Source organism: Calonectris borealis, chromosome 22 (assembly GCF_964195595.1).
Source record: "Calonectris borealis chromosome 22, bCalBor7.hap1.2, whole genome shotgun sequence".
NCBI classification, from domain to species: Eukaryota; Metazoa; Chordata; class Aves; order Procellariiformes; family Procellariidae; genus Calonectris; species Calonectris borealis.
The window spans coordinates 4,300,398-4,328,202 of NC_134333.1; the positions used below are offsets into that span (position 1 = coordinate 4,300,398).

Consider the following 27,805-nt stretch of genomic DNA (forward strand, 5'->3'; position numbering starts at 1 on the left):
CTAGCAGGGCCGACATCTGTTGCCACAGTAGCGGCTGTAAATGCAGGAGAGGTCACAGCATGGAGTGTTGATGGGCACTCCATCACAGCTGAGGATGCTGCCAACAGCAGCAGAGGTGGAGGATCCCACAACGGTGTTCTGTGGGTAGGAGCTGAGGATGGGGCCGGGCAGGGTCACCACCACGGGAGAGGGCTCAATGACAACGATGGAGCTCTGGCACTGCCTGACGCAGGGCTCATTGCAACTGTTGGCCAGCGGGGTGGGGCCACAGGGCTGGCAGGGCTGGCAGGGTTGGCAGGGCTGGCAGGGGTCGCAGGGCTGGCACTTCTCGTAGCAGGACATGTCTCTGGGTCAGAGGAGCACCTGGGAGAGAGGGCAGGGAGAAGCAGGAAATGAGGACACATGGGGAGCAGCACTGCATCCAACCACAGTGGAGTCAAGGTACCTCCTGGCCCAGCATACGCTGCCTAGCTCAAAGCCCCGGAGACACCTCAACTAAGTCCCAGCCTCTCTCTGCGGAAGACCTGCTCTCCCCTTCCCTCTCCCATGAGAAGCAGCTCCCAGCCCTGGGCTAGGACAGCCCCTGTCAGCTGAGACACACATGGAGGAAAGACCTGGTCTTGAAGGAGGAGGAGAAGAGGCTTCACACTCACCTGATTCCCAAGGAGAAGGAGGCGAGAGAAGTGGATGAGAGAGCAGAGAGCAGGGCTGCCTTTTATAGTAGTCCTGCACTGCCTCAGGCCCAGAGGCACCCTTTGTGGAAGTAATAATTTTCTGACCAGCTCATGCCACATGCTTTCCCATATGAAGGCTTCTGTAAGTGCTGGGATGAGAGGCCCGAGGATTTCCGGGGCAGAAACACGTCAGCGCAGGCAGAAGACTCAGCTCAAGTGCTGATGGCATCCCGTGCAGGCACGTGATGTGCACCTGGGTCATTCCTGTGGGCTTGCTTGTGGCCAAGTTGTCAGGAAATGGGCACTGTTCTCATGCTTCTCGTCCAGATGCCCAAGGACTGTCATGTGAGAGGAGATGCCATATCCACTTCTCTTGTTCCCCCCATCTCTCCCTGATTGTTGCTCACTCTTGCACGCAGGTGGGTTTCTGCTGGGAGAGTTTGCCACTACTGCAACACTAACACTAGTGGTTTCAGGACAATTTTGCTGGGCCCATTTTCCTCATCCCTCTCTGTGCAGCCTCTGCGGCTCCTCAGGCAACACCATGAGCATGTCTGGGGCCCGGTCCTTCCCTGCGGTACTTGAGTCCTGTTCTGCCACTGTGGTCCCCAGCATCTCCTCAGCAGAGTCCACTGTTGATGCTGTTTTCCTGGCTTTAGGTGAGCATACAGAGTTTTGCATGGTTCCATGCAGGCACGCATGAGCACACGTGTGTCAGTCTGTACTTGGGTGAGCCTCATCATGAGGGCATGTGCAGGTCATAGCAGGGGGACTCTGTCCTGGTGTGTCCATGAGCACCGCAGAGTAGCGGGTAGCCCTTGCCAGAAGGAGCCCGTCTACAGCTGAATAGTGGAGCCTTTGGCCTGGCAGAGAGGTGCCAGAGAACTGGACTGCAGTCTCTGCCTCCTGTGCCCTCCCTTTCTTGCTTTATGTACAGGGAGAAAGGCCAAGAAAGCCTGCCCACCTATGCGGGCCATCATCCCTGAATGTATTCCCTTATGATGCAGTGTTGCTGGTGACTGGGATGGGACTAAGGCTCCTCATGTCCATGACAATGCCGGATGTACTTCCGGAGCTCATCAGCCTGGTGCTGAGGCAGAAGCAGAGGCTGAGACCTTGCACCAAATGGGTATTGGACTAAAGGGACCGGGGTGCAGATGTTGCTCTGCTGTGAGATATAGGACAGACTTTCTGCACGGCACAGGGGGAGTCAAACAGCTTTGGGTCAAACTCCTTTGGTGTTCCAGCACCAGGGCTTCCATGTCCCCCATAAAAAAATGAATCTGAGTGCCCAGCAACGGTGTCTGTGAAGGCAGGGATATGTCATTTAGGGCAAATCACTAAAACCCTGCTGCTTTTTCATGAGCAGATCGGGACAAGTCCCTCTTTGTGTGGAAATGAACTGTTGTGTACTGACCGCAACCCCCAATTCTGCATCCCACTACGCTGCTTATGGGTTGAGGGAATAGAAGAGCCATGAATGAAGGAGGGAAGTTGGGACTGTGAGATGGGGATGGAGTAAAGGTATTTCAGGGTTTTTTTGGCTGTTTCTCACCATCCTGTTCTACTTTTCATTGGTAATAATTTAAATGAATCTTCCGCAAGTGAAGTCTGTTTTGCCTGTGACGGTAATTGGCCAGTAAACCCCCTATCGTTATCTCGACCCACAACCTTTCTCACCTTTGTCCTAGTTTTGGCTGGGATAGAATTAATTTTCTTCCTAGTAGCCGGTGTAGCGCTCTATTTTGGATTTAGTATGAGAATAATGTTGATAACACCCTGGTGTTTTAGTTGTGGCTAAGTAGTGCTTGAGTAGTCAAGGACTTTTCTGCTTCCCATGCTCTGCCAGGTGCACAAGAAGCTGGGAGGGATCATAGCCAGGGCAGATAATCCAAGCTGGCCAAAGGGATATTCCATGCCATATGACATCATGCTCACTATATACACTGCGGGGAGTTGGCCGGAGGGCAGCGATTGCTGCTCGGGGATGGGCTTGGCATTGGGCGGCGGGTGGTGAGCAATTGCATTGTGCATCACTTTTTGTGTATTCTTTTATCATCATCATCATTATTATTATTTTATTTTCCTTTGCTGTCCTATTAAACTGTCTTTATCTCAGCCCACGGATTTTACATTTTTTTTTCCCGATTCTCTCTCCCATCCCACCGGGGTCAGGGGGGAAGGGGAGGGAGCAGCTGTGTGGTACTTCCTTGCCAACTGGGGTTGAACCACGACAATCTTACTTTCTCGTGCTGTCCCATAGAGGAGGGAGAAATAGAGAGCAAGCAGCTGGGTGGGTGTCTGGAAGCCAGCCAAGGTCTTTTTGGTTTTGCAACAACTATGGTAATCAGAAGTGCCATGAGCATTTGTCATTTACATGCTTTTTTTCTGCTTGTATCTGTGCCATCAGGAGCAGTCTCTTTCTCCCACTGTTGTTCCCCTCAGAGGGTGGTGGGCAATGATGCCAACTGGCCTTTGTGCTTGTGTACCTGGGAACTAGTGGCAGGTTTACAGCCATGGGCAGAGCACAGCCCACCAACCCTCCTGCCGTAGCCTCCAGTGAACAAGGAGACCCCAAAGACCATGTGGGAGGAGAGCTGTGAATGGGAGCTACTGTGCTGATGACCTGCTTGCTTCAGCTCTTTCTGCCTCTGTTAGCAAGGGTCCTTCATGAGAACTGATGACAGAGAAGAAACACCTGCTCCCTTGGTTGTCTTAGACCCCATTCACCTGCATTTCTTTCCCCAACCATCCATCCCTTATCACCTCTCTTTTCCAGCCCATTCCCTCTCAATGTTTCACAGATAGGTCAGTGCAGAAGATGTCGACTGTCTTTGTAGAACCAAATTTCTGAGGTTCAAGCACCAAAGGCTTTTTTTTGACCAGCTCATGTCAAATGCAAAACAACCCAGCTAATGGTATGGGCTGTTTTCTGGTTTTCCACACTGCTGCCTTTTCATTTCCTGGCTTATGCCACATTCTTTCCCATATGAAGGTTTCTGTAAGTGCCAGGATGAGAGGCCCGAGGATTTCCGGGGCAGAAACACGTCAGCGCAGGCAGAAGACTCAGCTCAAGTGCTGATGGCATCCCATGAAGGCAGGTGATGTGCACCTGGGTCATTCCTGTGGGCTTGCTTGTGACCAACTTGTCAGGAAATGGGCATCGCTCTCATGCTTCTCGTCCAGATGCCCAAGGACTGCCATGTGAGAGGAGATGCTATATCCTCTTCTCCTGCTCCCCCCATCTCTCTCTGATGGCTGCTCACTGTTGCACGCAGGTGGGCTTCTGCTGGGAGAGTTTGCCACTACTGCAGCACTAACACTAGTGGTTTCAGGACAATTTTGCTGAGCTCATTTGCCTCATCCCTCTCTGTGCAGCCTCTGCGGCTCCTCAGGCAACACCATGAGCATGTCTGGGGCCCGGTCCTTCCCTGCGGTACTTGAGTCCTGTTCTGCCACTGTGGTCCCCAGCATCTCCTCAGCAGAGTCCACTGTTGATGCTGTTTTCCTGGCTTTAGGTGAGCATACAGAGTTTTGCATGGTTCCATGCAGGCACGCATGAGCACACGTGTGTCAGTCTGTACTTGGGTGAGCCTCATCATGAGGGCATGGGCAGGTCGTAGGAGGGGGACTCTGCCCTGGTGTGTCCATGAGCACCGCAGAGTAGCGGGTAGCCCTTGCCAGAAGGAGCCCGTCTACAGCTGAATGGTGGAGCCTTTGGCCTGGCAGAGAGGTGCCCAGAGAACTGAACTGTAGTCTCTGCCTCCTGTGCCCTCCCTTTCTTGCTTTATGTACAGGGAGAAAGGCCAAGAAAGCCTGCCCACCTATGCGGGCCATCATCCCTGAATGTATTCCCTTATAATGCAGTGTTGCTGGTGACTGGGATGGGACTAAGGCTCCTCATGTCCCTGGCAATGCCAGATGCACTCTAGAGCTCATCAGCCTGGTGCTGAGTGTGGCAGGGGCCAAGACCTTGCACCAAATGGGTATTGGACTAAAGGGACCGGGGTGCAGATGTTGCTCCACTGTGAGAGGTAGGATAGTTGGACCGACCCAACTTAGAGGTAGCGTAGCTGAGGGCTGCCCCCTTCCTTTTGTTGGCCTTGCTGGGATCATTGCCAGATGGTGCTGGTGGGAGGCTTCAGCCAGAGCCAACTCCCCTTCCCATGGGAGCAGCTTTCAAGCTTAAGTTCTAGTGCTTGGCCCCGACCTAGTTACATTTCCAGGGGTGACACATCTATGCCTGTGTCTGGACATGGACCCCACTGATCTCAGTTTGGATCCTGATGTGCGGGTGACTTCCCAGCTTGGCCTGAGATCTACCTCGTCTCTATGAACACACCTGGCCATCACTGGACTTTGTTCAACCCTGATTATTGTCATGAGACCTCATCCTGACCTTGACTAACGGACGCACTGTTGTTGTTGTTCTTTAACTCCGGCTGGCAGCTAAGCACCACACAGCTCCTCACTCACTCCCCCCAAGTGGGATGGGGTGGGAAAATCGGAAGGGTAAAAGTGAGAAGAATCATGGGTTGAGATAAAGACAGTTTAATAATTAAAATCAATTGCAAGGGAAAAAAAAAAAAACACCACCAAGAAGAAAGGAAAGTAAAACCAAGACAAAGAAGTGATGCAAAAGGAAACAGTTGCTTACCACCAACCGATGGATGCTCAGCCAGTCCCGGAGCAACGACAGCCCCCGCCAACCTCACCCCTCCAGTTTTATTGTGGAGCATGATGTTATACGGTATGGAATATCCCTTTGTTCAGTTGGGGTCAGCTGTGCCAGCTGTGTCTCCTCCCAACTTCTTGTGCACCCCCAGCCTACCCACTGGCAGGGCAGTCTGAGCAACAGAAAAGGCCTTGATGCTGTGCAAGCACTGCTCAGCAACAACAAAAAACCATCCCTGTATTATCAAAACTATTTTCAGCACAAATCCAAAACATAGCCCCATAGAAGCTACTACGAAGAAACTTAACTCTGTCCCAGGCAAAAGGGAGGAAGTAGAAGAGCTGTGAATGGAGGAGGGAAGGTGAAAAAAGAGGTGGGGAGGGAGTGAAGGTATTTTAGGGGTTTTTTGGCTGTTTCTCACCATCCTGCTCTACTTTTAGTTGGCAATATGTTAAATGAATCTTCCCCACGTCAAGTCTGTTTTGCCTGTGATGGTAATTGGTAAGTAATCCCTCGTCTTTACCTCGAGCAACAACCTTTTTCCCCTTACTTTCTCGTCCTGTCCTGTTGAGGAGCGGGGAGAGAGAGAGAGAGAGCAAGCAGCCTGGTGGGTGTCTGGAAGCCAAAGGCTGTTCCCCATGAGCTCTAGGCTTCAGGAGATGAAGGAGCTAGGAGGAGAAACCCAGTACAAGTTCTCCTCTCTTGGCAGGCTGGCAGGAGGCCCTTCTGGGCAAGGCTGAGCTCTGGGGAAAGGGCCCTCTGTTCTCCCCTGGCACCCCTATTTCCGCTGCAGATCCACAGAGGCTCTTTCTGTGAGGGGTTGGGGGTAGTGGCCTGAGGGAAAAGGGGAAGGTGATGAGAGAGCTTCTGCCATGGAACTGTTCTTCCCCTGCACCCCCGGATGGGATTGCACTTGCCATGAGCTGCAGAGAGCGAGCATGGGCTGTTCTGATCGGTGCTCTCTCTACAGTACCATGGGAGGAACTGTCAGACGCTCATCTGTGTCATCTTGCAGGCCCATGCAAATAACCTGTCTGTCCTGGAGCTGCTCTGTCTGATGGGAGTTGGGGATGGGCAGTCTGCAAGACACCTCAGTCCTGCAAACCTGTGTAACCAACCGCTGGGCTGCACGGAGCACCGTATGGGTGTGACGGAAGAATAGGAGGCTTGCCCTAGCTATCCTTGCCCTTGGGTGCATGCCATGCCCCCTCCATCTGGAAATGGGTGGGAAGGTGAGGAGGAGGAGGCTCTGGGCTCTGACCAAAGCAATTCCTCCTACCATGCCCTCCTTCCATCCTCACGGCCATCTTGGGTCTGAGCCATCTCCCCCAGCACAGCTCCTTCCAGAGCAAGAGGAACTGCCTTGAGTATTTGTGGGGCTGCTGACCTCCCAGGACCTCCTGCAGCACTGGGGTCCTCCCATGAAGACAGCACAAGTTGGGATCACCATCTGTGAAGCCAAGGGGAATATTTCTGGGCAGAGATGCAGCAAGGGAAGGGCTGATGGTCACTGGCTGTGCAGGAGCCAGAGATGTCATTCCCAGCTCCAAGGGACCGTGATTGAAGGAGGCGCACGGGCAGTGTGTCCTGCCCTCCCATTCCTCTAGGAAGGAGAAAGACTTGCTCACCCATTTGCTCCTCCCCACCGTATCTTTTTTCTCCCTGTACAGCTTTAGAGAGCACCCAGAGAGGAAAGGACCACACAGAGCCAGAGGCTGGCATGCAGCAGAGTTTAATGAATCTAAAGAGGGAAACAAGATGTCTCCGAGAGGAGGCCACAGTGAAAGGATCTCCATGGGCAGCCAAGAGCCCCACAGAGGGAGAGGGGCAGTCAGGTCCACCCTAAGCTGGCTTTGGTGGGCCTCATGGCCCAGGGGAGCAGAAAACAACTAAGGAAAAGGAGGGAAAGGAGAGAGTGGAGGGAGAGAGTGAGAGGCATCGACCATGTTTTCAGAGAGCCCAGCTGGCTCCTTCCAAAGGGCTGACACCCTTAGCAGGAGGAGCAGGGCATACCCAGCCTCTCTCAAAGCAATGGCCACAATCTCTGTCGTTCAGTCTGGCTTCATCTTCTGGGTTCCCGGGGGTCCTTGTCTGGGCTGTCACAAGCCCCTTTGTCTGGGCTTTAGCAGGAGGGGCACCTTCTGCTGCCACAGTAGTGGCTGTAAATGCAGGAGAGGTCACAGCACCCAGCAGTTGATGGGCACTCCATCACAGCTGAGGATGCTGCCAACGGTGCGGAGCCCTGGATGGCCATGAAGATGGTGTCTGTCCTCTCTGAGGGGGAGAGGTATTTCCCAAACATCTTTGGGAGAAAGGAGGGAAGAGAAGTCACAGTGCCCGGAGTGCCCCGTCAAGGGTGCTTGGCTAAGAAGTGAGAGCTGCTCTGGAAAGACATGTTGGGCAGTGCTGGAGTAGTGCCTCCTGAAGGGGCGGACACAGGGGTTGCACTGGACTGCAGCATAGCCCTGGGGAGGGTATGGGCAGAAGGCCATTGGGGTGATGGGGGGAAATTGAGTTCAGGGTTGCTGTGTGCTGGCCCTGAAGGAAACCTGAATTTCCTGGTGGCCAGGGGCTCGTGTTGCTGCTGTGCCCTGAGGTAAGCATTTCACAGAATCACAGACCTGCTGAGGCTGGAAGGCACCTCTGGAGATCACCTAGTCCAATGCCCCTGCTCAAGCAGGGTCAGCTAGAGCATGTTGTCTAGAGCTATGTCCAGAGAGGTTTTGACTGTCTCTACAGATGAAGACTCCATGACCACTCTGAACAACCTGTTCCAGTATTTGACCACCCTTAAAGTGAAAAGGTTTTTCTTTGTGTTCAGATGGAATGTTATGTGGTTTAATTTTTGCCCATTGCCTCTCATCCTCCCAGTGGGCACTACTGAGAAGAGTCTGGCTCCCTCTTCTTCATTCCCAGCCATCCAGTATTTACGCACGTTGGTGAGCTCCCCCTTGAGCCTTCTTTCTATGTGCCTCTCTGTTGCACAGGCAACCTGGGGACTGGGGCAGGCATGGCAGCCTTGTGTCCACCGCAGTCCCCTGCTGACCCGTGGCCAGACAAGCCAGAAGGTCTCCACTTCCTGGTCCCCCTGCTGCCCGGTTAGGAGGGGAAACATCAACAGGAATGTCGGAGAGCTTGGGATGGCAGACTGAAGGCATCATGGAGGAATCTGACTGGCAGAGGAAGAGAATCCCCTATGCACATGGCCCCAGGCTGATGCCACACGGCTGCTTCCCTACGCCTCTCAGGAACCTGAGGGGTTTCTGCTCCTCCGTCTAGCTGAGGGGAGCAGCCAAGGCACCACGGTGTCCCACCTGCCCTTGCCAGGGTAGGTGTCTGCCAGGACCCAGACGGGGTGCAGCTTCTCTTGCTCTCTCCCTGCAGGAGGAAGCTGTTGAGGTGGTGAAGAGCTAGGGACAGGATGCAACAAATGTAGGCAGTGGTGTCTCCAGGAAAGTAAGCCTCCTGGGAAAGGGAGGCTGGGGCAGCCTGGAAACACTGACTGGAAACACAGCCAGCTGGGCGTGGCAGGAATCACACTGGAGGAGTCAGAGCATGCGGCTGCAGCTTCTCCAGATGAAAGGCTTCATTGGGCAAATGCCAAACCATTTTGCCAGGGTGCTTGCTTTTAAGGAAAAGCTTTTCAGAGCAGAGCCAGTGGGTGACTTCCCCTGTTTGGAGATGCCAGGTGATGCTGGCAACACCTCATGCCGTGTAGGTACTGTTTTTGGGTGTCATTGGCTCCAGCCCTGATGTTCACCACCTTCCTCCTCTCAGTTTCCCCAGGCTCTCATTCTTTTTCCCTTAGCTCCTGGCTCTGGCCAAGGGTCAGTCAGGGGAGAGGGCTCTCCCATCCCCCCAGAGCCAGCAGAACCCTGTAGCCTCAAAGCTTTTACATGAGTCAGGAGTGAGAACTGGGAAACAGCTCAGCCCCTCAAGGCTGCCTGGAGGCAGCATGAAAAGAGTTGGCCTGTGTTCAAGGTTGTCCTCAGTGAGACCTGAGTGCTGTGGCCCTGTCCGTGTTCCCTCAGACAACGAGGGACTGAGACTGTGCCAGTGCCTGGCACTGTGGTGGAGAGTTTTCACTAGGGGCCTAAGGAGTTGGTTGGGCCCAGGTGTGAGGTCAGGCACAACTGTGTTCACGCACGCATGCACTAACACGTACCCAACATACGCAAGTGTACACAACGATATACACAGATGCACAGACACAAGTAAACGTGCAGATGGACACAGATATGTGTGATTGCATACAAGTACTCACACCTATGCAAAAAAAGACACACATACACAGAAACATGATCTCACCAGGTGTGCGCACACACAAGCATACAAGCACATAGATGTGCATGCAGATAATCACCCAGGTTGGTACACAATCACGCTCCCACGCACATTATTGCAGATAAGCACGTGGGAGCAGCGGCAATAGGAAGGGGTGTGAACGAGGGGCTGCTGGGGACCTCCCTGCTAGAGCAGGAACAGGGGACTCTAAGCAGGACAGATGCACGGGCAGCATTGTTAGAGGAGTCTCGGGGACTGCCCAGAGAAAGGAGGAGACCAAAGAGGTTGGCAACTTCCTCCTGAGGGCAGCTTAAGGTGAAAAAGAGAGTTGAAAAGCTGAAGTGTAGCATGCCTGCCTGGGAAGACAACAGCCACTGACTGTTGGAAGTTAGCAAATGTGATGCCCATCTACAGGAAGGGCAGGAAGGAGGATCCGATGTACTACAGGTCTGTCAGTCTGACCTCGGTGCCGGGAAAGGTTGTGGAACAGATCATCTTGAGTGCCGTCACATGGCATGTACAGGGCAACCAAGTGATCAGGCCCAGTCAGCTTAGGTTTATGAAAGGCAGGTCCTGCTTGACTAACCTGATCTCCTTCTATGACAAGGTGACCTGCTTAGTGGATGAGGGAAAGGCCCTGGATGTTGTCTACCTAGACTTTGGTAAAGGCTTTGCCGCCATTTCGCGCAGCGTTCTCCTGGAGAAACTGGGTGCTCACGGGTTGGACAGGTGTACTCTTTGCTGGGTAGAAAACTGGCTGGATGGCTGGGCCCAAAGAGTGGTGGTGAATGGAGTTAAATCCAGTTGGCGGCTGGTCACAAGGGGGGGTCCCTAGGGCTCAGTGTTGGGGCCAGTTCAGTTTAATATCTTTATCAACAATGTGAATGAGGGGATCAAGGGCTCCCTCAGTAAGTTTGCAGGCAACACCAAGTTGGGCAGGAGTGTTGATCTGCTTGAGGGTAGAAAGGCTCTGCAGAGGTATCTCGACAGGCTGGATCGATGGGCCGAGGCCAATTGTATGAGATTCAACAAGGCTTAGTGCCAGGTCCTGCACTTGGGTCACAACAACCCCGTGCAAGTGTTGGGGAAGAAGTGTTGGCTGGAAAGCTGCCTGGTGGAAAAGGACCCGGAGGTATTGGGCGACAGCTGGCTGAATATGAGCCGGCAGTGTGCCCAGGTAGCTAAGAAGGCCAACAACATCCTGGCTTGCATCAAAAATAGTGTGGCCAGCAGGAGTAGGGACATTATTGTTCCCCTGTACTCAGCACTGGTGTTTAGTGTACAGTACTGGTCTGCTTTCACCTTGAGTACTGTGTTCAGTTTTGAGCCCCTCACTACAGGAAAGACATTGAGGCACTGGAGCCTGTCCAAAGATGGGCAACGAAGCTGGTGAAGAGTCTAGAGCACAAGTCTTATGAGGAGCTGCAGAAGGAACTGGGATTGTTTAGCCTGGAGAAAAGGAGGCTCAGGGGACACCTTATTGCTATCACTCTCTACAACTACCTGAAAGGAGGTTGTAGCGAGGTGGGTGTTGGTCTCTTCTCCCAAGCAACAAGTGATAGGACAGGAGGACATGGCCTCAAGTTGCCCCAGGGGAGGTTTAGATTGGATATTAGGAGAAATTTCTTCAGTGAAAGGGTTGTCAAGCAGTGGAACAGGCTGCCCAGGCAAGTGGTGGAGTCACCATCCCTGGAGGTATTTAAAAGACTTATAGATGGGGTGTTCAGGGACATGGCTTAGTGGTGGACTTGGCAGGACTAGGTTAACGGTTAGACTTGATGATCTTAAAGGTCTTTTCCAACCTAAACGACTCTATGACTCTAAGATTCTACAGGTGTCCAGGGAGAAAGAAGATGAGCTGGGAGGGAACAAATGGGTGAGCAAGTGGACCCTTTCTCATTCCTAGAGGATTGGGAGGGCAGGACACACTGCATGTGGGCCTCCTTCAATCACGGTCCCTTGGAGCTGAGGACAGCACCTCTGGCTCCTGCACAGCCAGTGACCATCAGCCCTTCCCTTGCTGCATCTCTGCCCAGAAATATTCCCCAAGATGGCCGTGAGGTTGGAAGGAGGGCATGGTAGGAGAAACCACCTTGGTCACACTCTAGCCCAGAGCCTCCTCCTCCTCACCTTCCCACTCATCTCCAGAAGGAGGGGGCATGGCATGCACCCAAGGGCAAGGATAGCTAGGGCAAATTTCCTATTCTTTCGTGTTGTGTTTTAACCCAGCAGGCAGCTAAACACCACACAGCCGCTCGCTCACCGCCCTCCCCCCCCCCTGCAGTGGGATGGGGGGGAGAATTGGCCAAAAAAAGTAAAAGTAAAATTCATGGATTGAGATACAGTTTAATAGAACAGGAAAAAAAAAAAAAAAAAGAATATACAAAGTGAGTGATGCACAATGCAATTGTTCACCACCTGCTGACTGATAACCAAGTAGCAATCGCTACTTCCTGGAACATGCCTCTCATTCATATACTGAGCATGACGTCACATGGTATGGAATACCCCATTGACCACCTGGGCCAGCTGTCCTAGCTATGCTCCCTCCCAGCTTCTTGTGCACTTGACAGAGTATGGGAAGCTGAAAAGTCCTTGACTAGCAGGGTACTTAGCAACAACTGAAATCATTAGTGCGTTATCAACATTCTTCTCATACTAAATCCAAAAGACAGCACTAGGAAGAAATTTAACTCTATCCCACCCAAAACCACGACAGTATCCACCCCTTATTCTATACCCTTTATGTCATGCCTAGGTCTCACATTTTCCAATATATTCCAATTAATCACCACCACCTTTCTTGTCTTTTGATATATACACACAGATATCATTCCCTTAGTCTATGGGCCATGCCTCTAAAATGTCCATTGAGTTCATTGAGTCCATGACTTTGGGTTCCATCTGTCATAAGAATCTTTCAGGGCAGTAGGGATGGTGTGGTGTTGGATTGTTGCATCCTGAAGCCAGTTCTGATTCCATTATCACTGCTCTCATCCGGTCCTATCATCGTTGCTCTTTCTTCTGTTTCATCAGAGTTCATTCTTCATTAATCTGGGTGATTTTTATTGCAATACTGTTAATAGCAACCATAGAAGTGATGATATACAATATTATATAGCAATTAACATCATACAATTCAGTTCATTGGCTATTTTCACCCAAAATCAAATACCCTTGAGGTACACATCGGATTTCCCCATCCTTTCACATTACCCACAAAGTGCACCCAGGTCCTTGAGCAAAAGCAATCCCACAAATGGGTTTTCCCTTGCCAGAGGCAGGAGTAACCCAGACTGTCTTCCCCAGCATATTTCTTATGTTCACGACAGGGACTTTATCTCCATCTATAGTACGTAAGAGTTTTGATTGGGCAGGGCCAGCTCATTTGAAAGATCCCCTGGTATTGACTAACCAGGTGGCTTTTGCTAAATGTTATCGAAATGTTTGAATGTCCCACCACCCATTGCTCTCAGTGTAGTCTTTAGCAGTCCACTGTATCATTTGATTTTCCTGGAGGCTGGTGCATGGTAGGGGATGTGATAGACCCACTCAATGCCATGCTCTTTGGCCCAGGTGTCTATGAGGGTGTTTTGGAAATGAGTCCCGTTGTCTGACTCAATTCTTTCTGGGGTGCCATGTCGCCATAGGACTTGCTTTTCAAGGCCCAGGATGGTGTTCCGGGCAGTGGTACGCAGCACGGGTTATGTTTCCAACCACCTGGTGGTTGCTTCCCCCATGGTGAGCACATAGCCCTTGCCGTGGCAGGTTTGTGGGAGTGTGATATAATCAATCTGCCAGGCCTCCCCATATTGATATTTCAACCATCATCCTTCATACTAGAGAGGCTTTAACCGCTTGGCTTGCTTGATCGCAGCGCATGTTTCACATTCATGGATAACCTGTGCAGTAGTGTCCATGGTCAAGTCCACCCCTCGATCGTGAGCCCATCTATATGTTGCATCTCCCCCTTGGAGGTGATGGGCCGAGGTGTCATGGGCCCACCGAGCTATAAATAATTCACCCTTATGTTGCCAGTCCAGATCCACCTCAACCACTTCAATTTTAGCAGCCTGCTCCACCTGCTGGTTGTTTTGGTGTTCTTCAGTGGCCCGACTCTTGGGTACGTGAGCATCTACGTGACGTACTTTTACAACCAGGTTCTCTACCTGGGCAGCAATATCTTGCCACAATGCGGCAGCCCAGATGAGTTTACCTCTACGCTGCCAGTTGTTCTGCTTCCACTGCTGCAACCACTCCCACAGGGCATTTGCCACCATCCATGAGTCAGTACAGAGATAGAGTACTGGCCATTTTTCTCGTTCAGCAATGTCCAAGGCCAGATGGATGGCTTTCACCTCTGCAAACTGGCTCGATTCACCTTCTCCTTCAGCAGTTTCTGTGACTTGGTGTATAGGAATCCATACAGCACCTTTCCACCTCCGACGCTTCCCCACAAGGCGACAGGACCCATCAGTGAACAGGGCATATTGCTTCTCGTTTTCTGGTAGTTTATTATACAGTGGGGCCTCTTCAGCACGTGTCACCTCCTCCTCTGGGGATATTCCAAAATCTTTGCCTTCTGGCCAGTTTGTGATCACCTCCAGGATTCCTGGGCAACTGGGGTTTCCTATTCGGGCCCGTTGTGTGATCAGTGCGACCCACTTACTCCATGTAGCGTCGGTTGCATGATGTGTAGAGGGGACCATCCCTTTGAACATCCTGCCCAGCACTGGCAGTCGGGGTGCCAGGAGGAGCTGCGCTTCAGTACCAACCACTTCCGAAGCAGCTTGAACCCCTTCATATGCTGCCAATATGTCCTTCTCAGTTGGAGTGTAGCAGGCCTCGGATCCTCTGTATCCCCGACTCTATATCCTTGGATCCTCGAGTCTCCCCTGGTGCTTTCTACCAGAGGCTCCAGGTAGGGCCATTCTCCCCGGCTGTGGTGTAGAGCACATTCTTTACATCTTGTCCTGCCTGGATTGGCCCAAGGGCTACTGCCTGAACTATCTCCTGTTTAGTTTGTTCAAAGGCTTGTCGGTGCTCAGGGCCCCATTTGAAGTCGTTCTTCTTCCTGGTCATTTGATAGAGAGGGCTTAAGATCTGACTGTAATTTGGGATACGCATTCTCCAAAAACCCACAACGTCTAAGAAAGCTTGTGTTTCCTTTTTGCTAACTGGTGGGGATATGGCTGTTATTTTATTGATCGCATCTATTGGGATCTGACGACGTCCGTCCTGCCATTTTATTCCTAAAAACTGGTTCTCCTGTGCAGGTCCCTTGACCTTACTTTGTTTTATGGCAAAACCAGCCTTCAGAAGGATTTGGACTGTTCTCTTCCCTTTCTTGAAAATTTCTTCTGCTGTGTTGCCCCACACAATGATGTCATCAATGTACTGCAGGTGTTCTGGAGCCTCACCCTGTTCCAGTGCGGTGTGGATCAGTCCATGGCAAATGGTAGGGCTGTGTTTCCACCCCTGGGGCAGTTGGTTCCAGGTGTACTGGACGCCCCTCCAAGTGAAAGCAAACTGTGGCCTGCACTCTGCCGCCAAAGGGATTGAGAAGAACGCATTAGTGATGTCAATGGTGGCGTACCACTTGGCTGCCTTCGACTCCAGTTCGTATTGAAGTTCTAGCATGTCCGGCACAGCAGCACTCAGTGGCGGCGTCACTTCGTTCAGGCCATGATAGTCTATTGTTAGTGTCCACTCCCCATTAGACTTTCGCACTGGCCATATGGGACTGCTAAAGGGTGAGTGAGTCTTGGTGATCACTCCTTGGCTCTCCAGTCGACAAATCAGCTCATGGATGGGGATCAGGGAATCTCGGTTGGTGCGATATTGTCACCGGTGCACTGTTGTGGTAGCGATTGGTACCTGCTGTTCTTCAACCCTCAGCAACCCCACAACAGAAGGGTCCTCCAAGAGACCGGGCAAGGTGGACAGCTGTTTAGTTTCCTCTGTCTCCAGGGCAGCTATACCAAAACCCACCGGTACCCTTTGGGGTCCTTGAAATACCCTCTCCTGAGGTAGTCTATGCCAAGGATGCACGGAGCCTCTGGGCCAGTCACAATGGGGTGCTTCTGCCACTCATTCCCGGTTAGGCTCACTTCGGCCTCCAATACAGTTAACTCTTGGGATCCCCCTGTCACTCCAGAAATACAGATGGGTTCTGCCCCTTTATAGCTTGATGGCATCAGGGTACACTGTGCACTGGTGCCTACGAGAGCCTTATATTCCTTTGGGTCTGATGTGCCAGGCCATCGAATCCACACAGTCCAGTAAACCCGATTGTCCCTTTCCTCCACCTGGCCGGAGGCAGGACCCCTCTAGTCCTGGTCATAGTATCCGCTTCTCACTTCTTGCAAACATGAGTTAAGAATTCCTTCGTTACAATCCAAAGTAAGATCAGCCTTTCTACTCTGTCTGGGGAACTGTTCACTGGAAACTGGACCATCGTGAGACAGGTTTTTCCTGAAAACTGGAGCAGCAATTTTCCTGGGAGAACCCCCTTGTGTCATTGTTTTTCCTTGCAACTCACGTACCCGTGCCTCTAGGGTCAAGGTAGGTTTTCCATCCCACTTCCTCATGTCCTCTCCATTGTCACACAGGTAAAACCACAGGGTGCCCCGTGGCGTGTACCTTCTATATCCTCTCTCCTGAGCAGAAGAACGCTGACTCCTAATGGCTGAGATACTGGTCCATACAGGTGGAAAGTAGAACATATCCTCTTTGAGTTGCTGGACCTTCCTGGACAGTTTTTCCACAGCCAACACAAGGGAAGAAGAGACACCGTCTTCGTATTCCTGGAGTTTGCTAACCACGTCATCCACCGTTGGTGCTTCTTCCTTTTTCCAGGACAGTATTGCCAATGAACTGGCATACGATGCTGGTGCGCTCCGTACCAACTTCCGCCACATGGGTCGCGTGCACTGGACTTCATCTGGATCTTTGGGCATTTGGTCGTTGTCCAGGTCACTATAAACCACCTCCAGCACGCCTAATTCTCTCAGGTACTGGATACCTCTCTCCATGGTGGTCCATTTGCCTGGGCGATATATAACATATTCCTTGAAGGGATACCTGACAGGAGTCGCCTCCAGAGGCTGAGGGATTGTGCCCCTTTTCCAATAGCTTTGTCAATGCCCCTTCCGTAGAAAGGGATCCCAGCTGTTTGGCTTCCTTTCCCTCTAATTCCAGGCTACTGGCCCCATTATCCCAGCATCGGAGCAGCCAGGTAATATGCTCGCCTGGACGACGGCTCAAATCTTTCCACATATCTGATGGTTGGACTTGATGATCTTAGAGGTCTTTTCCCACCTTTATGATTCTATGATTCTATGATCTCGCAACTCATTCAGGGATAGGGATCGGGTGGTTTCCGTCTCATTTATGAGTTCTTCCTCTTCCTTCTCCCCTCCTCGTGATGGCCCTGCTTTTCCATCATCTTTTTCTAAACGACCTGACTTTCGTCTCCAAGGTTTCCTCTTATGTACAGGGGCGACTGATACCAGCAAACGTTAGTCCTCTGGTTCAGCTGTATTACCTGTTGCAGGGATTGGAGAATCCGCAGTGCCCGTCGTGGGGGCTGGAGTAGCTGCACTGCTCATTGCGGGGGTTGGAATAGCCACATTGCCCGTCGCAGGGGTTGGAGAAGCCGCAGTGCCCCCAGTGGGATGGGGGGGAGAATTGGAAAAAAAAAAAAAAAGTAAAATTCATGGATTGAGATAAAGACAGTTTAATAGAACAGAAAAAAAAAAAACAAACCAAAAAAAGAAACAAGTGATGCACAACGCAATTGCTCACTACCTGCTGACCAATAACCAAGTATCAATCGCTAATTCCTGGACCATGCTTCTTATTTATATACTGAGCATGACATCATATGGTATGGAATACCCCGTTGGCCAGCTGGGCCAGCTGTCCCGGCTATGCTCCCTCCCAGCCTCCCAGCACATGACAGAGCATGGGAAGCTGAAAAGTCCTTGATTAGTGGATACTTGGGAAACTAAAAATATCAGTGTGTTATCAACATTCTTCTCATACTAAATCCAAAACACAGCACTAGGAAGAAATTTCATTCTATCCCTGCCAAAACCAGGACATTCCATCACACCCATACGGTGCTCCATGCAGCCCAGCGGTTTGTTACACAGATTTGCAGGGCTGAGGTGTCTTGCAGACTGCTCCCATCCCCAACTCCCATCAGACAGAGCAGCTCCAGGACAGACAGGTTATTTGCATGGGCCTGCAAGATGACACAGATGAGCGTCTGACAGTTCCTCCCATGGTACTGTAGAGAGAGCACCGATCAGAACAGCCCATGCTCGCTCTCTGCAGCTCATGGCAAGTGCAATCCCATCCGGGGGTGAAGGGGAAGAACAGTTCCATGGCAGAAGCTCTCTCACCACCTTCCCCTTTTCCCTCAGGCCACTACCCCCAACCCCTCACAGAAAGAGCCTCTGTGGATCTGCAGTGGAAATAGGGGTGCCAGGGGAGAACGGAGGGCCCTTTCCCCAGAGCTCAGCCTTGCCCAGAAGGGCCTCCTGCCAGCATGCCAAGAGAGGAGAACTGTACTGGGTTTCTCCTCCTAGCTCCCTCCTCTCCCGAAGCCTAGAGCTCATGGGGAACAGCTTTGGTGCTTGAATCGCGGAAATTTGGTTCTACAAAGACAGCCGACATCTTCTGCACTGACCTATCTGTGAAACATTGAGAGGGAATGGGCTGGAAAAGAGAGGTGATAAGGGATGGATGGTTGGGGAAAGAAATGCAGGTGAATGGGGTCTGAGACAACCAAGGGAGCAAGTGTTTCTTCTCTGTCATCAGTTCTCATGCAGGACCCTTGCTAACAGAGGCAGAAAGAGCTGAAGCAAGCAGGTCATCAGCACAGTAGCTCCCATTCACAGCTCTCCTCCCACATGGTCTTTGGGGTCTCCTTGTTCACTGGAGGCTACGGCAGGAGGGTTGGTGGGCTGTGCTCTGCCCATGGCTGTAAACCTGCCACTAGTTCCCAGGTACACAAGCACAAAGGCCAATTGACATCATTGCCCACCACCCTCTGAGGGGAACAACAGTGGGAGAAAGAGACTGCTCCTGATGGCACAGATACAAGCAGAAAAAAAGCATGTAAATGACAAACGCTCATGGCACTTCTAATTACCATAGTTGTTGCAAAACCAAAAAGACCTTGGCTGGCTTCCAGACACCCACCCAGCTGCTTGCTCTCTATTTCTCCCTCCTCTATGGGACAGCACGAGAAAGTAAGATTGTCGTGGTTCAATCCCAGTTGGCAAGGAAGTACCACACAGCTGCTCCCTCCCCTTCCCCCCTGACCCCAGTGGGGTGGGTGAGAGAATCGGGAAAAAAATGTAAAATCCGTGGGCTGAGATAAAGACAGTTTAATAGGACAGTAAAGGAAAATAGCATAATAATAATAATGATGATGATAAAAGAATACACAAAAAGGGGATGCAATTGTTCACCACCCGCCGACCGATGCCCAGCCCATCCCCGAGCAGCAATCACTGCCCTCCGGCCAACTCCCCGCAGTGTATATAGTGAGCATGATGTCATATGGCATGGAATATCCCTTTGGCCAGCTTGGATTATCTGCCCTGGCTATGATCCCTCCCAGCTTCTTGTGCACCTGGCAGAGCATGGGAAGCAGAAAAGTCCTTGACTACTCAAGCACTACTTAGCCACAACTAAAACACCAGGGTGTTATCAACATTATTCTCATACTAAATCCAAAATAGAGCGCTACACCGGCTACTAGGAAGAAAATTAATTCTATCCCAGCCAAAACTAGGACAAAGGTGAGAAAGGTTGTGGGTCGAGATAACGATAGGGGGTTTACTGGCCAATTACCGTCACAAGCAAAACAGACCTCACTTGCGGAAGATTCATTTAAATTATTACCAATGAAAAATAGAACAGGATGGTGAGAAACAGCAAAAAAAAAACCTAAAATACCTTTACTCCATCCCCATCTCACAGTCCCAACTTCCCTTCTTCATTCACTGCTCTTCTATTCCCTCAACCCATAAGCAGCGTGGTGGGATGCAGAATTGGGGGTTGCGGTCAGTACACAACAGTTCATTTCCGCAAAAAGTGGGACTTGTACTGACCTGCTCATGAAAAAGCAGCAGGGTTTTAGTGCCTCAGCAGGAGGCAGAGACTGCATTCAGTTCTCTGGGCACCTCTCTGCCAGGCCAAAGGCTCCACCATTTACCTGTGGACGGGTTCCTTCTGGCAAGGGCAACCTGCTACTCTGTGGTGCTCATGGACACACCAGGGCAGAGTCCCCCTCCTATGACCTGCCCATGCCCTCATGATGAGGCTCACCCAAGTACACACTGACACACGTGTGCTCATGCATGCCCGCATGGAACCATGCAAAACTCTCTATGCTCACCTAAAACCAGGAAAATATCAGCAACTGTGGACACTGCTGAGGAGATGCTGGGGACCACAGTGGCAGAACAGGACTCAAGTACCGCAGGGAAGGACCGGGCCTCAGACATGCTCATGGTGTTGCCTGAGGAGCCACAGAGGCTGCACAGAGAGGGATGAGGCAAATGAGCTCAGCACAATTGTCCTGAAACCACTAGTGTTAGTGCTGCAGCAATGTCAAACTCTCCCAGCAGAAGCCTACCTGCGTGCAACAGTGAGGGACCACCAGACAGAGATGAGGGGAGCAAGAGAAGAGGATATGGCATCTCCTCTCACATGGCAGTCCGTGGGCATCTGGACGAGAAGCATGAGAATGGTGCCCATTTCCTGACAACTTGGCCACAAACAAGCCCACAGGAATGACCCAGGTGCACATCACGTGCCTGCACGGGATGCCATCAGCACTTGAGCTGAGTCTTCTGCCTGCGCTGACGTGTTTCTGCCCCGGAAATCCTCGGAACTCATCCCGGAACTTACGGAAGCCTTCATATGGGAAAACACGTGACATAAGCCAGGAAATGAAAAGGCAGCAGTGTGGGAAACCAGAAAACAGCCCATACCATTAGCTGGGATGTTTTGCATTTGACATGAGCTGGTCAGAAAATTGTTACTTCCACAAAGGGTGCTTCTGGGCCTGAGGCAGTGCAGGACTACTATAAAAGGCAGCCCTGCTCTCTGCTCTCTCATCCACTTCTCTCGCCTCCTTCTCCTTGGGAATCAGGTGAGTGTGAAGCCTCTTCTCCTCCTCCTTCAAGACCAGGTCTTTCCTCCCTGTGTTTCTCAGCTGACAGGGGCTGTCCTAGCCCAGGGCTGGGAGCTGCTTCTCATGGGAGAGGGAAGGGGAGAGCAGGTCTTCCGCAGAGAGAGGCTGGGACTTAGTGAGGAGTCTCCTGGGCTTTGAACTGGGCAGCATATGCTGGGCCAGGAGGTACCTTGACTCCACTGTGGTTGGATGCAGTGCTGCTCCCCATGTGTCCTCATTTTCTGCTTCCCCCTGCCCTCTCTCCCAGGTGCTCCTCTGACCCAGAGACATGTCCTGCTACGAGAAGTGCCAGCCCTGCGATCCCTGCAAGTCCTGCCAACCCTGTGAACCCTGCCAGCCCTGCAATTCCTGCCAGCCCTGTGAACCCTGCCAGCCCTGCCAACCCTGCCAACCTTGCCAGCCCTGCCAGCCCTGTGGCCCGACCCCGCTGGCCAACAGCTGCAATGAGCCCTGTGTCAGGCAGTGCCAGAACTCCAACGTCGTCATCCAGCCCCCTCTCGTGGTGGTGACCCTGCCCGGCCCCATCCTCAGCTCCTACCCACAGAACACTGTTGTGGGATCCTCCACCTCTGCTGCTGTTGGCAGCATCCTCAGCTGTGATGGAGTGCCCATCAACACTCCGTGCTGTGACCTCTCCTGCATTTACAGCCGCTACTGCGGCAACAGATGTCGGCCCTGCTAGAGCTGCTGGCAACATCCTTGGGCAAGAACCTCCAAGACCTCAGAACATGGTGCTGGACAGGAGATAGAGTTTCAGGGCATTGTATTTAGAGCTTTGGGACTTTGTTTCCTTCTTCTACTCTCTTCTCTCTCTTCCTTACCTTTCCTGTTGCCACCTCCCAACGCCAGCCTTGTGGGGACCTGTTGGTCTCCCTCCCTCTGCAGGGCAGGCAGATGGACACCCTGCAGGAATTCCACCACATCTCAGTGGCTGCCCCTTGTGCTCCCTGTGAGCCACCTCCTTTTCTTCTTTAGACTCATTAAAGTTGTGCTGCATTCAAGCCTGGGCCTCCGAGTCCTCCTTCCTTCTGTGGCAACTCTTCCAGTCTGCTGAGGGAAAAAGGGGGAGGAAGGGGAGGGTGGGGCTCCCTGCAGTGGATTTTGGTTTGTGCCCTTGCCCTTGGAGCTGAGGAAGACACCCCTGGATGCTCCACAGCTAATGGCCATCAGTGAGAGGCTGGCTCCAAAGGATGGCAGGAGTGGGGATGGGGACACAATAATGCCTGGGGACAGCCCACAGCCTCATCTCTCCCTTCCGCTCCCCTCTGTTACCTGATCTAGGGTCCATGGGCAGCACACATGGGCACAGGCAGATGAGATAGGTACCTCATACAGTCCTTCAGCACCTGGCTGGGCCCGGGAGCTCTCCAGATATGCAGGGCTAAGGTAATTCACAAGTTAGGACTGCTGTCAGCCACACTCGGGCTACACAATTGAGTCCCCACTCCCTGTCAACCCAACACCCCCATGGGCCACTGCAGCTCCAGGAAAGTACCCAGTGACCAAAGACCCACTTTCTGGCCACCACCCCATTTACAGGCAGACGGTGAGTGGGCAGATTGTAACAGTGCACAGAGCATCCCCACAGCGACTTGGGTCCTATGCCGTCCAATGACCCCTGCCTTCTCATGGCTTGTTTCAGGTGTCCATCTTCCTGTCCAAATGACTTGTGGCTTCACTATTAATGTCAACATTTAGGTATGCTTTTCATAAGCATACTTGAAAATTTCTTTTTAGACCTTGGCCTTCAGCCCTGGGCAATGCTCTAAATCCTGGCCTCCCTTGGGTATCGGTGGTCTTCTGGGTGCAGAAAAGGAACTCCTGAAGGCACTGCTGGGCTCAGTATAATGGCTCAGGCAACAGCACCCTGTGAACCACGTGAGGTTCCCTTCTTGCTCTTCCTGCCCATTGTTTGGGGCAAAGACACCATCGTTCTCCATCTCACTGGGTGCTGGGTTCCTTCGGTGGTACAGAACAGGCACCAACCCAAGGATAGCACAAATTCTGAGGATGACCCTGCCCGTAGTCATCTTCCCTGGCTCCCCAAGTGCTCTGAGGCAGGGCCAACCTGAGCTCTGCTCACACCACCACTGCTCCTCACTTGCAGGCCAGGTTCTTCCTAGCACTGCAGTCCCTGGCCTTTGGAGATCAGTCCTCCAACAGACCCTGCACATCACTGGGAACCACACGGGCACACCGAAGGGCAGGGCTGTGTGCTCTTCCCATGCTGCGCTCTGCAGGGAACAGGACCAGTCTGGGCAGTTATGCTGGGGGAAGGAGTACTGCTTCTAAGCCCAGGAAGGCACAGCCCCAGCATGGGTCCAAGGCCACGCTCTGCCCTGGGCCCAGGCAATGGACCCCAGGATGGAGCCCTTCAACACACAACAGAGCTATCACCTAGAACACCCAGATGATCAATGCACTCCTCTGGGTACCTGTACCTGCCACCTTAGAGAGAAGTCTAATATGGACCTGCTGACTCACCCTTTGGGGGTTCTCATTTCTCTTGGTTGTAACAAAAGCCTTCTAGAGAAGAAGTGCATGTCCCGCTTTGCTCTTCCCTGCCTGCAGTCTAGGTCTCTTTAGGTGAACAAGTGTAAGAAATGAAGAGGATATTAACCATGCAGCATGTCATTGTCTCGGCAAAAAATGCTAGTCTCAATTGCAATCAACTCTTTTGGAATGCAGATTTTCATTCACATGACAGTGGTGCAGTGGAGCAGTTTGCATACGGTGACACCACAATTGCAGGACATCACTGAGAGGATCATAGAACCATAGAATAGTCCAGGTTGGAAGGGAACTTGAAAGACCATCTGGTCCAACCTTTCATGGGAAAGGGAGCCTAGGTGACATTATCCACCACCTTGTCCAATCGCACCTTGAAAACCTCCAGCAATGGGGACTCTACCACGTCCCTGGGGAAGTTGTTCCAGTGAATGATTGTTCTTCCTGTAAAAAATGTATTTCTTCTGTTGAGATGAAACCTCTCCCGGTGCAACTTGTACTCATTGGCCCTTCTCTTCTCCATGTGGCTCCTTGGGATGAGAGAGCCTCCATCCTCTTTGTAGACACCCTTTAAGTACTGGAATACTGTGATGAGGTCCCCCTCAAGCCTTGTGTTCTCCAGGGAGAAAACACCTAACTCCTTCAGTCTTTCTTCATAGGACAGGTTCTCCAGCCCTTTGGTCATCTTTGACACGTACAAGGTGTACATGGCAAGAGGTGCTGGGTGAGGGTCAGCAGAGGCCGAGTCGGGGGACGTGGATCCTAGCGGTGGCTTTCTTGATGCAGAACGGCCAGTCAGCAATAGAGCCACCTGGGTGAAGATGACCACAAACCCAATGCCCACGCTACCAGAGCTTGCAGGAAGCAAATTTTCTTTTTCGTCAGAGTGGTGTAATGGAGCAGTTTGCACATGGTGACGTCACGATTAAAGAACATCACTGAGAGGATCACGACCTCGGTGATAGCCAGGAAGAAGGGCAAAACTGACTGTGCCAGCCAGCAGGCAACACAAATGGTTTTCCTGGTGACAAGGAAAGTCATCATCATTTTTGACACAACGGTGGTGGTGTACCAGATCTCCCCAAAGGAAACCTGATGAGGAAGAAGAAATGCAGCAAGGTCTGCAGGTGACGATTGCTCCACGCAGTGACAATGAGGAGCCATTCCCCACCAGGGTAAGAGGATACATGGAGAACATAATGGCACATGGGACCATGTGCCCACCTGAGGAGGTCTGGGAAGCCCAGGGGAATGAGATCAGTTACAGGTGTCTTGTTCTCCTTTGCCGTGGCCCAGTACATGACCAAAAGGAATCAGCTGCCCAGACAAGAGTGAAGGAAGAAAGCTGTGGTGAGTTGAATCTCCTATTTCTCTTGCTGTCAGAGGGACAAACCAGCCCCTGTTGCTGACTGACAGAACCCATTTACCCCAGAAGAAGGTCTGACCATGCCTGGTAGTAGACAAGAGCACAGAGGACCTGGCAGATTTCTGACCGACATTTCTGGTTTGCTGGAACGGACCATTGCCATGAAATGGCTGACTCCCGTTGCACCTCATTGTATGTGTGGTAATTCCTGGGTGCATTGGTTTCTTAATTGCCTCATTCTTAATTGCCTACTTCAGATGCTCCAGGTGCCTCTTAGCTATAATATAGACCATGAGCGGAGATTTCATCAAGTGTGATTGGGAAGAGGGGAGAACACTGGGTGAGAGCAGCCATTGCCTTTGCCCAAGGAAGATAAACTATGGTAGGACACCTACTAAGCTGAACATTCCTCGGAAGCAATTACGATCACTTTATTCACAAAAACATGAAATTAATTTACCATGTTCCCAAGTGACAAAATCCACTGCAGGGAGTCCCACCCTCCGCTTCCTCGAAGCAGACTATATGAGGTACCCATCTTGTCTGCCTGTGCCCATGTGTGCTGGCCATGGATACTAGATCGGGTAACGGAGAGGAGCGGAAGGCAGACATGAAGCTGTGGGCTGTCCCCAGGCATTATTGTGTCTCCATCCCCACTCCTGCCATCCTTTGGAGCCATCCTCTCACTGATGGCCGTTAGATGTGGAGCAGCCAGGGGTGTCTTCCTCAGCTCCAAGGGCAAGGGCACAAACCAAAATCCACTGCAGGGAGTCCCACCCTCCCCTTCCTCCCCCTTTTTCCCTCAGCAGACTGGAAGAGTTGCCACAGAAGGAAGGAGGACTCGGAGGCCCAGGCTTGAATGCAGCACAACTTTAATGAGTCTAAAGAAGAAAAGGAGGTGGCTCACAGGGAGCACGAGGGGCAGCCACTAAGATGTGGTGGAACTCCTGCAGGGTGTCCATCTGCCTGCCCTGCAGAGGGAGGGAGGCCAACAGGTCCCCACAAGGCTGGCGTTGGGAGGTGGCAACAGGAAAGGTAAGGAAGAGAGAGAAGAGAGTAGAAGAAGGAAACAAAGTCCCAAAGCTCTAAATACAATGCCCTGAAACTCTATCTCCTGTCCAGCACCATGTTCTGAGGTCTTGGAGGTTCTTGCCCAAGGATGTTGCCAGCAGCTCTAGCAGGGCCGACATCTGTTGCCGCAGTAGCGGCTGTAAATGCAGGAGAGGTCACAGCACGGAGTGTTGATGGGCACTCCATCACAGCTGAGGATGCTGCCAACAGCAGCAGAGGTGGAGGATCCCACAACAGTGTTCTGTGGGTAGGAACTGAGGATGGGGCCAGGCAGGGTCACCACCACGAGAGGGGGCTGGATGACGACGTTGGAGTTCTGGCACTGCCTGACACAGGGCTCATTGCAACTGTTGGCCAGCGGGGTCGGGCCACAGGGCTGGCAGGGCAGGCAGGGTTGGCAGGGCTGGCAGGGTTCACAGGGCTGGCAGGGCTGGCAGGGCTGGCAGGGCTCGCAGGGCTGGCACTTCTCGTAGCAGGACATGTCTCTGGGTCAGAGGAGCACCTGGGAGAGAGGGCAGGGAGAAGCAGAAAATGAGGACACATGGGGAGCAGCACTGCATCCAACCACAGTGGAGTCAAGGTACCTCCTGGCCCAGCATACGCTGCCCAGCTCAAAGCCCAGGAGACACCTCAACTAAGTCCCAGCCTCTCTCTGCGGAAGACCTGCTCTCCCCTTCCCTCTCCCATGAGAAGCAGCTCCAGCCCTGGGCTAGGACAGCCCCTGTCAGCTGAGACACACAGGGAGGAAAGACCTGGTCTTGAAGGAGGAGGAGAAGAGGCTTCACACTCACCTGATTCCCAAGGAGAAGGAGGCGAGAGAAGTGGATGAGAGAGCAGAGAGCGGGGCTGCCTTTTATAGTAGTCCTGCACTGCCTCAGGCCCAGAAGCACCCTTTGTGGAAGTAACAATTTTCTGACCAGCTCATGTCAAATGCAAAACATCCCAGCTAATGGTATGGGCTGTTTTCTGGTTTCCCACACTGCTGCCTTTTCATTTCCTGGCTTATGTCACGTGTTTTCCCATATGAAGGCTTCCGTAAGTTCCGGGATGAGTTCCGAGGATTTCCGGGGCAGAAACACGTCAGCGCAGGCAGAAGACTCAGCTCAAGTGCTGGTGGCATCCCATGCAGGCACGTGATGTGCACCTGGGTCATTCCTGTGGGCTTGCTTGTGGCCAAGTTGTCAGGAAATGGGCACCATTCTCATGCTTCTCGTCCAGATACCCAAGGACTGTCATGTGAGAGGAGATGCCATATCCTCTTCTCTTGCTCCCTCCATCTCTCTGAGAAGGTCGCTCACTCTTGCATGCAGGTAGGCTTCTGCTGGGAGAGTTTGGCACTGCTGCAGCACTAACACTAGTGGTTTCAGGACAATTGTGCTGAGCTCATTTGCCTCATCCCTCTCTATGCAGCCTCTGTGGCTCCTCAGGCAACACCATGAGCATGTCTGAGGCCCGGTCCTTCCCTGCGGTACTTGAGTCCTGTTCTGCCACTGTGGTCCCCAGCATCTCCTCAGCAGTGTCCACAGTTGCTGATATTTTCCTGGTTTTAGGTGAGCATAGAGAGTTTTGCATGGTTCCATGCAGGCATGCATGAGCACACGTGTGTCAGTGTGTACTTCGGTGAGCCTCATCATGAGGGCATGGGCAGGTCATAGGAGGGGGACTCTGCCCTGGTGTGTCCATGAGCACCGCAGAGTAGCACGTTGCCCTTGCCAGAAGGAGCCCATCTACAGCTGAATGGTGGAGCCTTTGGCCTGGCAGAGAGGTGCCCAGAGAACTGAACTGCAGTCTCTGCCTCCTGTGCCCTCCCTTTCTTGCTTTATGTACAGGGAGAAAGGCCAAGAAAGCCTGCCCACCTATGCGGGCCATCATCCCTGAATGTATTCCCTTATGATGCAGTGTTGCTGGTGACTGGCATGGGACACAAGTTCCTCATGTCCCTGACAATGCCAGATGCACTCTAGAGCTCATCAGCCTGGTGCTGAGTGTGGCAGGGGCCAAGACCTTGCACC

The 27,805-nt window shown here is 52.2% G+C and overlaps 2 pseudogenes; one reads left to right on the plus strand and one right to left on the minus strand.

The window, feature by feature from the left end:
- On the minus strand, positions 1–26,718 carry LOC142092161 (feather keratin Cos2-3-like; annotated as a pseudogene).
- On the plus strand, positions 20,673–21,530 carry LOC142092055 (feather keratin Cos1-1/Cos1-3/Cos2-1-like; annotated as a pseudogene).
- Positions 26,719–27,805: the final 1,087 nt, after the last annotated feature.